Source organism: Schistocerca gregaria, unplaced genomic scaffold (assembly GCF_023897955.1).
Source record: "Schistocerca gregaria isolate iqSchGreg1 unplaced genomic scaffold, iqSchGreg1.2 ptg000248l, whole genome shotgun sequence".
NCBI classification, from domain to species: domain Eukaryota; kingdom Metazoa; phylum Arthropoda; class Insecta; order Orthoptera; family Acrididae; genus Schistocerca; species Schistocerca gregaria.
The window spans coordinates 1,488,622-1,506,260 of NW_026061757.1; positions in this window are offsets into that span (position 1 = coordinate 1,488,622).

The following is a 17,639-nucleotide window of genomic DNA, read 5'->3' on the forward strand; positions in this document are numbered from 1 at the left end:
CCACTATTCTGTTTTATGTTCCCCTTCTCGCCTTATGTGTGTAACATTTTATTCTTATTTTAATCTGTTATGTCACTCGGCTGAAGAGCGGCGGATTGTGCCGCTGACAGACACAATAAAGAAAAAAAAAAGCAGCTCCGGCAATAGTGTAAGGAACGCCACAACATTAGCAAGAAGACCCTATAGCAGCAACGCAACCCTGAGGACGGTCCCACCAAGAAGTCAAGACTAAGTACCCCAAGAAAGAAGTTGGAAAGTCGTGATCCGCTCACCCTACAACTCACTGGAGCATGAAGCTTCGTGAATTAGCCTAGCGCTAGCTCCGGCAGTCAGTGAATTCCTGACGACGATGGTGGAGATAGTTATTGAAAGCTCGAGGATTTCATTTGAATTGACACGAACTGAAAACCGAGAATGTGTTGTATTCAACAGCTATACTTACCCGACAGACAGACATGAGGGCAGCTGACATTACTGCACATACGAATGTTATATAATTTGCGCTGTACCAAATTACAATATATTTCTTTTCTTTCTTCATCTGTTTAAAGTCCACATTTCATTTTAATGCACTACTTGATGCCTTGACATAGGCAGCCATTTTGCAGTACATAGTTCACTTTTTTAAATATCGTATTTAATTTAGTTCTGGTAATAAAGTCACAAATGAAACTGTTGTTTAGCAATTTATTATGTTTTTTTGTGATTCTCCTTATGTGAATATCTTTTACTGATTTTTGTAAGTAATCGTTGCTAAGTTAAGTATGTAAAGCTGTTTTTAATTTTAGAAAAGTGCTGTTAAACTAAATAGTTGTGAAACATTTAGTTGTTTCTTTATTTATGTAACAACCTTTTTCTTTTTTAAATTTCTAAATTGGTTTCAGTTTTCTCTGTTTCTAGAACAACTTTACTAGTTTCTTTCAATGAGGTAGTTTAACAACAAATATATGTGTTCAACTGCACAACGGCACAAAGTCAGGATGGCACGCATGTGCTCTTCTGCAAATCCGCAAAGTTGGCACTGACAGGATGCAAATGGCATAATTATATTAGAGCGTCAATTCTGTAATATTGTTCACAGTACAGAAAAATTGGAGAGTAAAGTTTAACTCGACTTTCAAACGAGTATGGAAATAAAAAAGGTGTGAAAGGGCTGTTTTTGGCGCTGGATAATGAATTTATACAACTGTTAAATTAGAAAATTATGCCAGAAGTAGAAGGAGATACTGTACAATATCAGAATGTCGATAATATAATGTATACTGAACAAATCACCTCATACCCTGTACAGTCCCTGTAGAGTTTCTTTAATTCTCTGGGATTGTCAGAGGTGCTTTCTCATAAACTGCAGTTAAAGGTACTACATCATGGATTTATATGTGAGTTCTGAGAAAACGTACAAAAAGCTTTTCTTGCATAGGCAAAGTTCCGAATGATGTTCATAAAGGGTGAGTAAATAAACTAAGATAGACGAAAAGAAATGCGGAACATGAGAGAAGTCTATTGAATTGGACTGGTTGCTGTGAAGATACGAATTATTGAGAGGGGGAAGAATTCAACAGTATTGTTTTCAATCAGTTGCTTGATCAGTCTATCGAGTAATACTTAAGGGTGAAACACGAGGGAAATTCAGCGAACTTACAGTTACATGACATGGAGTTGCTTGCCCGTAGCTAGTAAGGAATAATTAATTATAACCCAGTTATGAAAATAACTAAATATTTGTTCAGGTGACGCAAATTCACTTTTTATCGATATGAAATCACTGTTGCAAATCCATTGCATAGTGAATCAGTTTTCAAATGGTAATTTACATACATAACGGCTTAAAGATTTTTTACATACCCTATAAATAAATGTGTTACATTTTTCGATCTTTGAACCATAGTCTTTTCTCTCGTTCTTCCTGGAACAAACGCAACAGCGCCGTACTCCAGTGGTATTCTCTGTTGGAGTGTTTTATTTGCATGTAACTTTAGGTTCTTTTCCCAAATATCACTTCATCATAGACTATCGCACCTGCTTCGTCATGGTCATCATCTCTGCATCCATCTTCGTCTATTTCATTGCGACCACATTCGTCCTGCCCTTTATCGTCACTTCTGTCTTCTCAGAATAATATATGAAGATCTATTCTTTCCAAACCTTTTTCACAACCATTTTCAGCAATTCTGATGTATAAGATAAAGAGGCTCTATTATTCTCATCTTGGACCTGTATAATTTTTACTAGGCCTACTACTACTACTACTACAACGTTTTTTTTATTCGAATAGGCCATCTGAAGACTAGGTTTCAATTTAAGTTTTCCACTTTCAGTTTTTTCTTTTCTTCCACTATGCTTTCATCTGTTCGCTATGTTTCTTCTTCCTGTCTTCATAACATTTTGAACCAGTCTTGTTAGCTACCCTGCCTTAGAATCCTTCCATTTTCAGTACTTTTTCCCGAAAAGCTTCTCTGTTGTTTATACCTTCTCTTTTTGAATCGTTTCTTTCTAAGTCCTTTTTTACTTCATTGACGTAGCTTGTTGTAAACTTTTTATCCCACAAATATTTGAAAATCTTATTACTTGATCCACTGTCTCGCATTCGAAACTGGGGATAGGCCGTCACTTTGACGTACATCTGTTTTTATTTCGAAAGGCTGTGAGATTTCTCCAATAAATTATAATTTACAGACTTATCTGGAAGTGAATGTTTCACGGATTAGGTCTGCCAGTTTAAACTTTACACCAAGTTCTCCAATTATTCAATCTATTCTTTCTCTGTCAACAGAATCAAAAAGCGCTTTTGCAATCCACAATCCTACTGCTAGTATTGGTATTATTATTATTATTATTATTATTATTATTATTAAAATACCAGTACAGTTTTGCATCGCTTTAAGCACTTTACAAAAACGGAAATGTGGAAAGAAAAACTTACAGTAACACTATCCTGGGAAAGGCGCTGGCCCAACAATGCTGCCAGTGAAAAACACAACCACTCCAAAAAAAGTTTGCACATGCCACAGGGGCTTAACAACGCACAGTCTTGAGGGTCACAGCGCTAGTACCCACTGTCAGTAGCCCTTGTCCTGTATGCTTGCTACATGTTCACCCCATTGCCAACTGGACTCATCAAAACGTCCCTACACATTGTTCCTTACTATGGCTACACGTTTAGACCGAAAAATTTCTAGACATTCTCAACTCTTTTGAAACACGGGGCTACTTTCTGCTTAACCCCTTAACCTCTATATCATATTTAAGGACTAGATTCAAATTGTGTGTCGATTCTTTTTTATCCACCTCTGTTTAGCCCACTCCAGATGAATGCTCCATCACAGATTTGGCAAAAAAAACTTTTGCACGTCTTGTCCATTTCGTTCTACGTATTCAATTAGCTGCTATTTGACCTGGGCGAAAAAGGTGAGTCATTCTCATTTGTTATCCGCTAAAGAGTTTAGAAACAGTGGTGCTAGCTGAGTGTCGATGGATCGTATTTCACAAGGCATGGCCTACTCCCTTCGACAGGTGTAGGAAGGCGAGATCGGCAAAGCATATGGGTCACAGTGTAGTATGGAGGGAGGGGGTTGGGATCACTCATGGGAAAACTCCTGTAGAAGTTGTTCTTATAACTACATCTTCTTTCGACTGAAGTCAGGTGATATGTATCCCTGCTTAAGCGAAATCTCCCAAATAAAAGATCCACCTTCAGAAATGTCGAAAACCTCAATAACGAAGGAATTAGCATATTTAATCAAATATAAGAGGTATAAGAAATAAAGTTAGTGTACTGTTTAATAGATGTTCATTGACAGTATTGGTATACCAGTGCACCAGTTAAATAACGTGACGATTCAGAAGCTTCGTTTTCCAAGATACAGATCAGGGAGCTCTTCAAGGAGTGGAGGAGTGGGCAAGTACGTATGAGACTATTGGCGTATCAAAGCACTGCAATGAATATGTCTTTCGATGTTGTTCAGGAGCAGCTGAATTTAGTGAAACTAAATAATTAATTAGAGTTCTTTTAGGTCCCCTAATTGTCATTTCAGGACATTTTTGTCCAGTATAGAGTAAGTTCTGGGTTCACTTCAGAAAGAGTAACAAAAATAATTTATATGTGTTGCCTTCAATATTAATTTTATAGGTGACTGGTCAAGTAAAAGAATCTAAGGTCGTATGGTCTGGTGCAGACTATAATCTTTCCAACCAGAGCACAGGAAAACAGAAACACAATCATTGACAGCAGTATTGTTCGATTTTCATTACTAGAGGGGTATTACGTTAGTAACAGGGTGCACAAATTTCAAGGCTAAAAGAAATTCTTGCTCACATATTCAAACACGCCATGTTAAGTGTAAACGCAAACTACAGAGGAATGCACGCTACGGGACCTCTGGCTCGGAGCTGTGCTTGAAGTAACCGATTTATTGCGTTACAACAGCGGTGTATGAACAACCGTTATCCTGTTGGAAAACATCCCCTGTAATGTTGTTCATGAGTAGCAACACAACAGGTCGAACCACAAGATGCACGTACATTCTGCCGTCAGCGTGCATGGGATTACCAAGAGAGTGATCTTGCTGTCATACGAAATCTCACTGCAGGCCCTGAGCCCAGATGTAGGCCCAGTGCGTCTAGCACGCAGCCAGGTTGGTTTCATGTCCTCAACTGGCCTCCTTCTAAGCAACACACGGTCATCACTGGCTCCAAGGCAGAACCGGCTTTCATCTCCTTTCTGTCCTTTCTGTCCTGCCTTGGACATGGATGTGTGTGATGTCCTTAAGTTACTTTGGTTTAAGTATTTCTAAGTTCTATTGGACTGATGACCTCAGATGTTAAGTCCCATAGTGCTCAGAGACATTTTTGTCCTCCAATTAGCTCTCGATTGACAGTATTGCAGCCGCAAATGGCTAAAGTTTGGGATCAGTGGAATGCACGTTACAGCGCATCTGGTTCGGAGCTGGCCTTGAAATAGCCGATTTTTAACGTTTCGTTGTGCCACTGTGGAGTCAACTGCTGTTCAAATTGCCGCTGCAGATGCAGTGTGATGCCCAGGGTCTCCTCTCGGTGGTGCCATATGTCAGTCTGGAGCCCAGTCTTCCTTCGATTGTAGATTTTCGTGACTACCGCTGCCAGCATTATCACAGAGGCAACATACAGATTCTCGTAGCTGTATTACATGACCTCACGCAAACTCATTGAGGTTTTGGTAATGTCTTCCTACGTTCACGACCGTTACATCTGTATTTCAAGCAAACGTGATTATCGTCGTCCTAGTGGCGCTAGTGCAACACCCTTATGCAAGTGGGGTGAAATGTTGAATAGACATCGTTTTCAGGTTTACAATCACTCCTTTTATCTTCAGTTTATGTCGCAGAACTCCTCTTCGGTGTTGCACTATTTTCCTCCGTGAGTGTATTTAGAAAAATTAAGCCGGTGGAAACCGAAACTTTTTAAAACTTATTTTTTAAATCTCGTTACAGAACAAGAGTGACTTGATGTTTATAGTGCTGATAAAATGGGCGATGAATGTCCTGCTTATCCTCAACAGATTACTCACGCTCTTTGAGAGTTGCTTTCGGTTAGAACGTTCAAACAGCGTACTGGTACCAATAGGCAAACTTGGTAGCTGGTTAGTGGGTAAGTATATCATGTAGAACAAAGTGGGAATTGTATAACGTTAGAAATAGTGACAATCGAGCACTAGTAGCCCATTACAGACAGTACGGCAAAGTACTTAAAAATGTTATAAAGAACGCAAGAAGCACGTGGTATCAAAATAGAACAGCTATTCTCAAGATAAGATTAAAAACTATATAGTCACCAGAGAAGGAAGAGTGTGGTCCTCAGCTCTAGATCGATGACATAAAGCCTGTATGTAGTAAAAATCTTTTTATTATTGATAAATCAGATATATGTGCAGTATTTGACAAGCACTTTCTCGATACAGGAGGTGAATTAAATAACAAACTTAGTTATACAGGGAACCACATAAATCTCTTAGAAAATAGCTTTACAAGACTGCTACCTGAAATACACCTCCGTGATAAGGACGATGAGAAAAGTGAGTCATCATCACTGAAGACCACTGGATGTCATGGATATGACAGGATATCTACCAGACCACTAAGGCACTCTGCTGCATATTTTAGACCAATATTTCGCCATATTTGTAATTTTTCGCTTAGGAATGGTCAGTTTTCTGAGGGATTGAAGTACTGACTAGTGGAATCGCTTTATAAAAAAGAGGGGAGATGGTACAAAATTTTAGACTCACTTCTGTGCCACCGGTGTTTGCTAAAGTTATTGAATCGGCTGTGTATATAAAGGTAATTGATCACTGAAGCTCACATAATTTGCTGTCAACATAGTCCGTTTTCAGAAAAGGTTTAACAACTGAAAATGCTATATTCTCTTTTCTCCGTGAGACACTGGACGGAAAAAATACTATACTAAGTCCCGAACAGTAGATGTATTATTTGGTTTAACTAAGACGTTTGAATTGTTGATCATAAAGTATTACTGCAGAACTGTGCCAGTGGGAATGGAATAAGAAGAGTATCTCACAACTGATTCCTCTTCAACAACAGACCGCTATAGATCATTCTACATAGCAATGGCAACGGTTACGACGTGGCGACAGGTGCACGGGTAAGTTGTGAGGGGGGAGCGGACGGGGTGGGTGGGGGTAAGGAACTGATCATAAATCACAATTAGATTCAGTGTTCGTAATTTCTGACTTACAATTCAACTAAAATACCATTTTGACTACACGGAGTGGCCATCTGACTAGTGAATCTGAACAATCCAAATTCCTCGGTGTTGAGGTAGATAGTAAGCTATCATGGAAGAACCATGTTCACGACCTTCTTCAGAAACATAATGCTGACGTAACTGCCGTCAGAAAAATACCTGAAGAAGGTGACAGCACAATACCTAAATTAGTTTACTTTTCTTATTTACATTCGCCTATCACATACGATATTACGTTTTAGGGTATCTCTATCCAGTACCAAAGGATATTTTTGGCTCAGAAAAGGGTAGTTCCAGCAATATGTGGTGCACGTTAGCGAGCATCTTGTCTTCCCCTGGTCAGGAGTATGGGAATTCTGACGTGGGTCTCTTAAAATATATTTAGTTTAATGTCGTTTGTTGTTAACAGTATAAGCTTATTCCGAAGAATTAGCAGCTTTCCCGCAGTTAGTACTAGGCGGAAATCCAAACTGCGTTTGAATAGCATTTCCTTGACTCTTGTCCAGAAACGCGTGCAGTATTCCGCTGCATTCATTTTCAATAACTCACCACAGGAATTAAAAACATCTTAACACTAACCCACGCACTTTCAACTTTCAACTGAAGAATTTCCTGTCAACTACTGGAAAGCTCCAGGACAAAAATTAAGAAAATTTATATGTTATATTGTTTACTACTGTAGTTTTTACTCACCATCCTGTCACATGAATGCGTTTCGTTTAAATTTTGTCTTAACTGTTACTAACGTTTCTGATTTCATGTACTGATTCACTCCATGATCACGGACATTTGCTCCTCACTTTGGTCCTACGGAACTAGACGAGTCTAATGAAATAAAAATAAATAAATAGCTTTGATTACATTCACGTACCGAAAGGGTTGTCTTGACTGATCGATTTTACTACTTTTATTTATTTTCTTTAGTATTTTAATGTTTTTTATTTCTTTCCTTTGGCCGCCAAGGACATTATTCTTGCTGTCATTGCCCCGGTCGCCACAGCCCGTTTACTCCTCGGTTATTATCACCAGTGGAGTCCGCCTGCTTAGCTGGGTGGTAACGTGCGTGCCTCCCATGCACTGGGCCCAGGTTCGATTAAGGGCTAGATTGGAGGTTTTATCCGCCCGTGGACTGGCTGTTGTGTTATCCTTATCATCGGTCGCAAGTCGTCCAATGTGGCGGCCGAACCCGAATGGGACATCCCTTCCAACAATGCCATACAATAGTTTCAATCACCAGTGGCTAGTTTCTTTAATTGTACGATGATAATTGTCCTCATACCCTCTTAGAGCCGACCGCTGTGGCCAATCGGTTGTAGGCGCTTCAGTCCTGAACCGCGCTGATGCTTCGGTCGCAGTTTCGAATCCTGTCTCGGGCATGGATGTGTGTGATCTCCGTAGGTTAGTTAGGTTTAAGTAGTTCTAAGTCTAAGGGGCTGATGACCTCGAATGTTAAGTCCCATAGTGCTTAGCGCCATTTGAACCATCCTCGTAGTGTAAACAAGAGAAAGCGCAACGTGACGCAGCTTTCAACAATAGTGTGTGTCTCTCCAACGCGTGACGCTCGCTTCACTACAATTCCTGCAAATGTGACGTCATTTTGACTACCGCATGATCGGCTATTTGCTTCCATTAGCATTCGATACTGGCCTCTCACAAGATTTCAAGAGCCCATACCGGAGATTTACAAAAACATGTCTTTCTTGGGATGATTCATTATATTTACTGCTATAATTTAAAAAAATAATGATTTGTCGACGGATAATGCCTTCATATCAGAGTGCCGTCTTAGGAGAGAGTTTTTATCGGCAACAATTTACAAATTAAAATGAAACACACTTGTTTTATAATTTTTAGTGTGCCGTTTGAGCGTAACGGAGCATTGAAAATATAACACAAACACTGCACCATTATCATTAAATGTCACTTAATAACGCGTCAACGATACAAGCCTTCAAAATGGAATATGATAACAAAGACCGTAGTTAAAAATCGCATGAATGACGTTGCGGTTTCTGGAGTCGAAAGCTGTTACATGGATTTTTTTCATACTAGCGTTTTTAAAACATTCTGTTACTTTCTTATGAATGTAATACAAGTATGTTCTGCAATACTGGTTGTTACTTACATTGAGTGTGATTCGAGAACGATGGGTGAAATAAATATTTAGCTTTTTCCGAGTGTGTGGTCAGGCAGAACCGTACGGGGACTGCTTAAATTGCTGCGACTGAAACGAGCACCAATAAAATTCATATTCTTCCTTCTTGCAAATATTTGATTATTTATTTCCAAATACGGCCGCATTTCGAGTACGTGGTTAGACAGGAACGAGTGACATGAGAAGCATTAATATTCATACTCTTCCTTGTCAATAATATTTCGCTGTTTATTCACGATTGTGTGGCGTTTCCCGAGTGTGTGGTTAGGTAGGAACTTAAGAGGACGGCTTAAATTGCTGCGAGTGAATCGAGGAGCAATAATATTCATATTCTTCGTTGAAACAAAGATGATAGCCTCTCATGCGCTCATCGATATTGCGCGTGACGTCAAAATGACGTCACGTTTGCGGGAAATGTTGTGAAACGAGCATCGCCATTCATCAACGCCCTGTGACGTTGCTTAGAAACAGTCCAAGCCGAGTCGAAAGGCGAGCAAGACGAATGTTCGTGTTCCGTTCATCAACATCGTAAGATACCGTGAGCTGCAGTAAGGGCACGCAGCAGCGATGGCGGTCTTTGGTGAGCCGCCAACCAGCAACTGATTTCTGCCAATCCGGATTCCGCCCGTCAGCTTTAACGAGTGACGTACTGTGTAACGTCACGAGTTTACGATGTGAAGGACGTAAGTGGCCTGTTATTAAATATTATCTGCGATGATCTTAGCAACTGATGTAAACTATGCTGTTTATTACAGATATGTCGCGATTACTGAAAGTATAGTTAGGCATGAATCTGATATGGCAGCCTAAATAGCTGCGACTGGAACGATTAGCTATCGTAATTATCATCTTCCTTTTCAGAAATATTTGGCTACTTATCTACCAGCTTGCGTTGATGTTAATGAAACGATCTGCAATAATATTTATAATCTAGGTTCTCGCATTTTTTCCGAATGTGGCACGATTTTCTAGAGTGAGGTTTGCCAGGAAATTAAGAGGACAGCTACGTACGTCAGTTTTAGTTCTCCATTCCTCGGTGGGTTATTTTTGGTGACTATCCATTAAGCGTGTGTTCTTATTTTCTAGGATTTATATTGTTGGTTTTTGCTTCTGTATTTGATCTATGTAAGTCACTTCTAGTTGTCGATTACAGAGTTTCTCTATACGCCTACTGTGCAATCTTTTAGAATTTTCAGGAGTGGTATCACCCTAATGGTCAGCTCCTCGTTCTTTTATTACGTAATTTTCGTCAGGTGTGGGTTGCTAATCCTGTAAGGATTTAACTATATGGTATCACTTCCTCTACTGCTGCAAAAACGCGATAAATATCTAACCTTGGAATCAACAGCTAGAATTGACATATAGAAGTCAATTGTGGTTACTAAATCCAAGATTTGTTATTTATCGCAGTAGTACAGAAAGCAAAGCCAAAATAGAAATCCTGTAATAAAGAACACAGCAAAAACACTGAAAATTATGAACCTTGAAATCGAGAACTATGATTGACCTTATAGACATTTCTATTTACCGATTCCAAGATTTATTTTCTCGTGAATTTTCCTTCCATGGTGTATTTTCCTTTATGAATTTGTCGCTGCTTTATCCTTATTTCCTGATTACGTCTTTCTTACATCTCCTGTATGTTACAGTTTATTTCATTTTGCGGTTGTTGTATTTGATTTTAGTTTGGTCCCCCCCAAAACCCCCATTTCCCTGCGGTAGTCCTGTAGACTCGGTACTTACTATTAAGAATTACCGCTATTCTGTAATATTACGAGTTTATTATGCGTAATATTGGAATTGACTTTAAAGGTCGTCTGTTGTTTTTTCACTTTCTCGAGCAAACTATGGTTACTTCAATTTCTGGAGGGTATAACTCGTGACTATGTAATTAATCGGGTGAACTGCGATGGTATTTTATCGAATGTATGTTTATTTTCTTTTAGTCTAGCGGTACACTCTCTTGTCTAGGAATAAGCCTCGATTCCAGAATCTAGATACTGTGCTAAGACTATGCTCGTTGCCTTCATATCGCCTCCATGTAGCTTCTTTGATTTAGGTATGAGGTCATTGGTCAAAGCCGGCAGGTGGAATCGGACAAAAGTATTTATCCGTGCTTTCTGGATAAGCTCGAAAAGTTTAGTACAGCACCATGGTGTCTTGAAACATGTTTTCCATGGAGTTATCGTAGGAAAGTATAAGAATTTATAACGGATTATAGAAGAATTTCAGGCATTAAGTTCTGCATTTGACAGCAGACTGATTTGTGTCTTAAATCATAAGTGTGTTATTTACGGAATGAAATGTGTTTTGAAATGGTTTTTTCTGCTTACGTAGTTATGATCAAATAAGATGGGTCTGTATTGTCGTCTTTGTGCCAGGTCAATTCATGTCCTCAGCGCCACTTCAGTGCTCCCACACTTTCTTGGCTTTTCACCTCTGTAGTACTAAATTGGTTGAGATCGCTCGAATTAGATTTGTAATACATTGATTTTTTTTCGCTCGCAACTTGGATCATCGTTGCTCGTGTCTCATTTCGGTGATACGTAAGTTATAGCCCTGAACGTCATTCATACGTAACCTACGCCGTTGTGTTTCTCGTGACGTGGCGTTAGTTGTTCTTTCGACAACGAGCTCATTAATTACCCCAACACACGAGCTGGCATTGTCGCGAGCAATAATGGCCTGCAATCGGTTACAACACGCTAGCGATAAGACAGCAGTTTCAAAAAGTAATTCGAATCACTCTTTGTCTGGATTTTATGTTATCGAAAATTATCTGCTATGTTTAGCAAAACGTCATATGTTGACATACTCGTAAAAAGCTGAAGCTGAAGCGCATTAAACATGTTTTGGAATGTTTTCAGTTGGTAACTGTAACGTTTTAATTAGGATGGTGTTCAGATTAAATTATCTGCTCTTCTCTGTCCTGGCCGTCATCTCGTATCTCCAGAGACCGGATCGCTGATCTTTTGCGTTTCCATGTTAGTGGTACAGGATGGCAGGATGGATTTTGTGTTGCCATTGTTCCCCCGCTCCCCTTCTCCGAATCTCTTTTTTTTGGGCAGGGGGGGGGGGGGGATGCAGGGGAAAAAAAGGCGCAGGATTATCTCAGTATGGCTTTGTCTAAAAGGGCCAGTAAAATGTAGAACATGCACGTCTTGTATCAAAAGTTTAACCAGTGTAAATTGTTGTTCGTTAATTTTTCTCAAATGTGCAATGGGTCGAGTTATTCAAGACAAATCAAACCCATCCGTGCAAAATAAGAAATACAGAAAACATCATAAACAGAAGTTTATGGCAGATGTTATGTTCCAAAACATGTATTCTGATTTCTTTAGCCGAAATTTCCATTGGAAAAGGGATACATGAGGGAAAAATGATTTTGCCGTGATTTCACCCAGTTTCTTCAACATGGGGACGCGCACACATGCGCTCCAATGTCGAGAACTTTCATTTTACAACAGGGGACCAGTTCATATAACGGTTTAAAAGACTGGAACTATCGCAGTAATTTCGATCGAAGAACACTATTTGCACTGGCATATTCATTTGCATAGGTCAGTTATATTCTAGTGAAAAGAACTAACGCAAATAATATCATGCCAGACTCAATTCACACTACAGAATATATTTCACGGTACTGTTCCACCACTTGAGCGTCACCAGTAAGACTTAGAGACAGTCATTTCATTTACCACAGCGTTTTCAAACTCAGCTCATTAGCATGTCACACAATGTATAATGATCATATAGTTAAATTCTTTCCAGGTATTTCCTGACTGTCACATCGGTAAACCGGAAGCTATTCGAAATGAATGAAAAGGCACGTTAATTACAATGCTCCTAAATTTTACCTGTTGTGAAGCACAATCAGTGAACATAAACACACTCCAGTTACTTTCTTGGTCCTGTTTATGGGTGATTCTGGCAGCTAACTATTGCGCAAGAAAGAAAACCGTAAAAACTGTTTGCATTTCGAGCACATGTTTGATTCATACATGTTAACTAGCATCATGTAATTCCCACAAATTAATCGATTAATTTAATCACATTCCCCAGCTTACTTCAAAGGAAGTAAAACAGTTTCGCAACTGCTACTGATCACAATCACAGCTGCGTGCGCTCTCTTACTGACCTGTGAATGTTATTCTTACCTTTGCGCCAATGAACCTTCCTCGTGTACACTGAAATCGGAAAATCAAATCTCATGTTACTGATCTCTTTAAATGGAAACACGTAACTTCGACTTCACCTCTTACGCAGCTGTAGATAACAGAACAACCAAGCTGATTGCCGAAAAGGCGTGTTTGTCCACAGTCTAGTCCACGTCTAGTCTGATAAATTCAGTCACGACACTGCTGCTCAATGTTGATACACACTGACACGGCAGACCTCGAAGTAAGCTACACTTTTGAATACGATATCAGATGAACGCGAACAGCATCGTTTATATCGATTTTCATCATAGTTTTTACAAAAGGTAGCACATGTCTTACATTAAAAACTGGTATCAACAAAGAAATTAATCCGCATTTGTCTTTCTTTAGTTTTCTAAGGATCCTGCGATGTATAAGACGGTACATCACAGGCCAGTTTATTTACGAGTCTCTTGTAACGTACACATACTTATATAGGACGACGCTTTCCTTCAAGAATAAAATATAACTGCTAAACAGCAGAAGAGTAGACTTTTCGCAGGAAAACCTCGTATGACCATCTGACGACGTGAAGGTTTGTTCGCTACACGTTCAACCAAATCAGTGAATGTGGAACATAGGGAACTTCTATGGAATGCAGTATCCACTTTATCTGACGCATTAAATTATCCACCAAAACTGTTATCCAGGAAACAGTACAGAAAACGTCAAAAGCTGTCAAACAGTTTCCTCTAACACAGAAGAAACCGATACTGCAATTTTTGCTGTCTCTGAGCCACACACAGCAAGAATCTTCAACAAAATCGTCTTCTGACGAAAAAATAATTACATTTACATAATATTCGTATGTTAGAAAGCCGCGTGAAGTGTAGAAAGCACGAATCAATACACTTCGTACAAAATTGTCACGTGTCATGGAAAGTGGCTATCGCGATAAGAAGTCAGTAGCAGAAACATACGTTTCTCTTGCAGTGCTTAATACTGACTAGGAAAAGTAGGCACCGGAAATTTAAAAATATACACGTCTAATCTAATCACAAAGTAATTAGAATTTGTCGCTGTGCCAGCACCAGTGAACATAATGAAGTTTGTGTTCAGATGTGTTGGTTATTTGTATTATTGAATATGAACTTGGATCAATTCAGTTGCAATACAACTCAGTGAGTAGAAGACAAATAACATTTAAAACACGTAGCTCCGTGTCCCAAGTCAAATCGTTTATCTTTTCCTAGCTCTTTGAGAGTTCGGAACTGTACGTAGTCCCGATGGGCTAGGAACATCTTCATCGTCATTGAAAGCTAATTGTTCATTAATTGGATACTCGACTGTTGAATGGTGCAAATTGCCAAAAAGCAGAAGTTATTACACCACTGGCCATTACAATTGCTCCACAAATAATAATTGCAGATGATAAACGGGTTTCTACTGGACAAATATATTATACTAGAACTGACATGTGATTACATTTTCACGAAATTTGGGTGCATAGATCCTGAGAAATCAGTACCCAGAACAACCACCTCCTGCCGTAATAACGGCCTTGATACGCCTTAGCATTGAGTCAGACAGAGCTTGGATGGCGTGCACAGGTACAGCTGCCCATGCAGTTTCAACACGATACCACAGTTCATAAAGAGTAGTGACTCGTGTATTGTGACGAGCCAGTTCCAAGGGCCACCATTGACCAGACGTTTTCAATTGGTGAGAGATCTGGAGAATGTGCTGGCCAGGGCAGCTCTCGAACATTTTCTTTACAGAAAGGCCCTTAAAGGACCTGCAACATGCGGTCATGCATTATCCTACTGAAATGTAGGGTTTTGCAGGGATCGAATGAAGGGTAGAGCCACAGGTCGTAACACATCTGAAATTTAACGTCCACTGTTCAAAGTGCCGTCAATGCGAACAAGAGGTGACCGAGACGTGTAACCAATGGCACTCCATACCATCACGCCGGGTGATACGCCAGTATGGCGATGACGAATACACGCTTCCAATGTGCTTTCACCTCGACGTAACCAAACACGGATGCGATAATCATGATGCTGTAAACAGAACCTGGATTCATCCGAAAAAATTACGTTTTGCCATTCGTGCACCAAGGTTCGTAGTTGAGTACACCAACGCAGGCGCTCCTGTCTGTGATGCAGCGTCAAGGGTAACCGCAGCCATGGTCTCCGAGCTGATAGTCCACGCTGCTGCAAACGTCCTCGAACTGTTCGTGCAGATGGTTGTTGTCTTGCAAACGTCCCCATCTGTTGACTCAGGAATCGAGACGTGGCTGCACGTTCCGTTACAGACATGCGGATAAGATACCTGTCGTCTCGATTGCCAGTTATACGAGGCCGTTGGGATCCAGCACGACGTTCCGTATTACCCTCCTGAACCCACCGATTCCATATTCTGCTAACAGTCATTGGATCCCGACCAACGCGAGCAGCAATGTCGTGATGAGATAAACCGCAATCGCGATAGGCTACAATCTGACCTTTATCAAAGTCGGGAACGTGGTGATACGCATTTCTCCTCCTTACACGAGGCATTTCAACAACGTTTCACCAGGCAACGCCGGTCTACTGCTGTTTGTGTAGGAAAAATCGGTTGTAAACTTTCCTCATGTCAGCACTTAATGTGTCGCCACCGGTGCCAACCTTGTGTGAATGCTCTGAAAAGCTAATCTTTTGCATATCACAACATCTTCTTCTTGTCGGTTACATTTCGCGTCTGTAGGACGTCATCTTCGTGGTGTAGCAATTTTAATGGCCAGTAGTGTACAGAAAACTGTAGCCCAGTATTTTATTATTTATTCTTGAAACATTTCCGAGTTACAATTGAGAGTCTACTATCGTACATTAGCGGCAATTTAATGACAGATTTGGAATGTTTTGGTGCTGAAGGCAATTCAAAGATAGATATTTATGTTAGGTGGTACGTCCAATGAAATTGTTCTAGGTGCCATGTACTCAGTCATTCTCCACAGAGCTGCATGCAATAAACACCCCTTTTGCCCATTCCTTTCCATGTAACGCATCATAGCCTTTAAATATTTCTTCTTTTCTTCTGTAATTGAGTCCGTTTGTGTCCAAAATTGAAGCAACAAACGGCAGTTTTGCAAGATTGCGCGTATTTTTCCACGAAACAATACAAACACGTGATAATAAGGTAGAAACAATGTGAAGAAGCCAGAATGTAATCCACTGCTATAGGCCTGACGGTGGACAACAATGTTCTTTTTTCTTCATCTTAACGAATTTACACACAGATTTCGACAACTGGTTAATGTGCTCAGTTTGGGTGTGAGCTGACTACCTCTGGCGGCAATACAGACCTGACAATAGGGGGCATGCTATGAACGATGTCATCAATGTCATGTTGAGGCAATAACGCCCGTTCTTCCTGCAGAGCTGCTGACAAGTCTTGGACAGTGGTTGATGGATGCTAACGTGATGCAACTTGTCTCCCTAGTGCATCCCAGACAGTGGCGCCAACTTTGGGGGTGGGGGGGGGGGGCGAGGGGGGAAGGTAATTTGTGCCCCCCCTCCAATAGTTAAAAGTACAGGCCTCGCCCCCTCCCCCCCCCCCCCCCCCCCCCAATATTCAAATATGCATTTCTCACCGCTCTCTCGCCCTTCCTCATCCTTGACTGGGAGATTTGTTAAAACTTGCACATACATTTTTTCATAGTGGTATGTAATGGTTACGTAGGAAAAAAAATGCCGATTTGACTAGCTTTTGCGTACCCGTATTCCTTTCTGCTACTCCTCCAGCGTCTGTATATGACGAACTGTCGTGACAGTTTGTCCCCTGCACCTGTACTATTCGCACACTTTTACTGGCGGGGAACGAAAGCCCACCATGAGCTCGCAGCGCTTTGGCTGCTAGGACGAGCTGCACATATTCCCACAGCAGCCTGCTGGCAGCTTGTAAAACAAACTAATGAGCAATTTTTGTTTTTTAGAAGGACGAGGTAATGTTAAAGACTCTTCATTCATTTTTGTAAATTCTGTTGACAATCACTAGGTACAACACCACACAAATCACGGATTTTGCGGACCTGCGCTAACATGTCAAGGCCCCCCCTCCCCCTTTTTAGACATAGTCAACTTTTCCCATAATGTAGTTCATACATGACGCCTTTTTTCACATATCACACTCATTCGTCTCTTTTTTGTGAATATGTTTTTAATATCAAAGCAGCAGTGCCACACGTTTTAAGCCATTTTTGTTGGAGGAAAAGTTTCTTCCGTAAATCGGAGCACGCTGTTTCCGTACCATAGATAATTTTGAATAAGACCCTTCATTTTACGAATAATTTGTATTTACAATTTATTCTCACATTCTTTGATTTGCGCTACATGGATTTGCCGCCCCCCAAAAATCTGCCGCCCTGGGTGATGGCACGGTTCTCCCCTCCCCTCCCCCCTACAGCCGGCCCTGACAATAATCAACACTATTGTTACATGGCTACTTCTTGTTAGGCCCACAGTACTGTTTCGCAGGCCGCAGCTAATGTTGGCAGCGAACGTAAATATTCAGGAGCTGGGCTTTGCCAGTGGTCAGTTAATCTTACTATGACTCGGTCCAGTTGT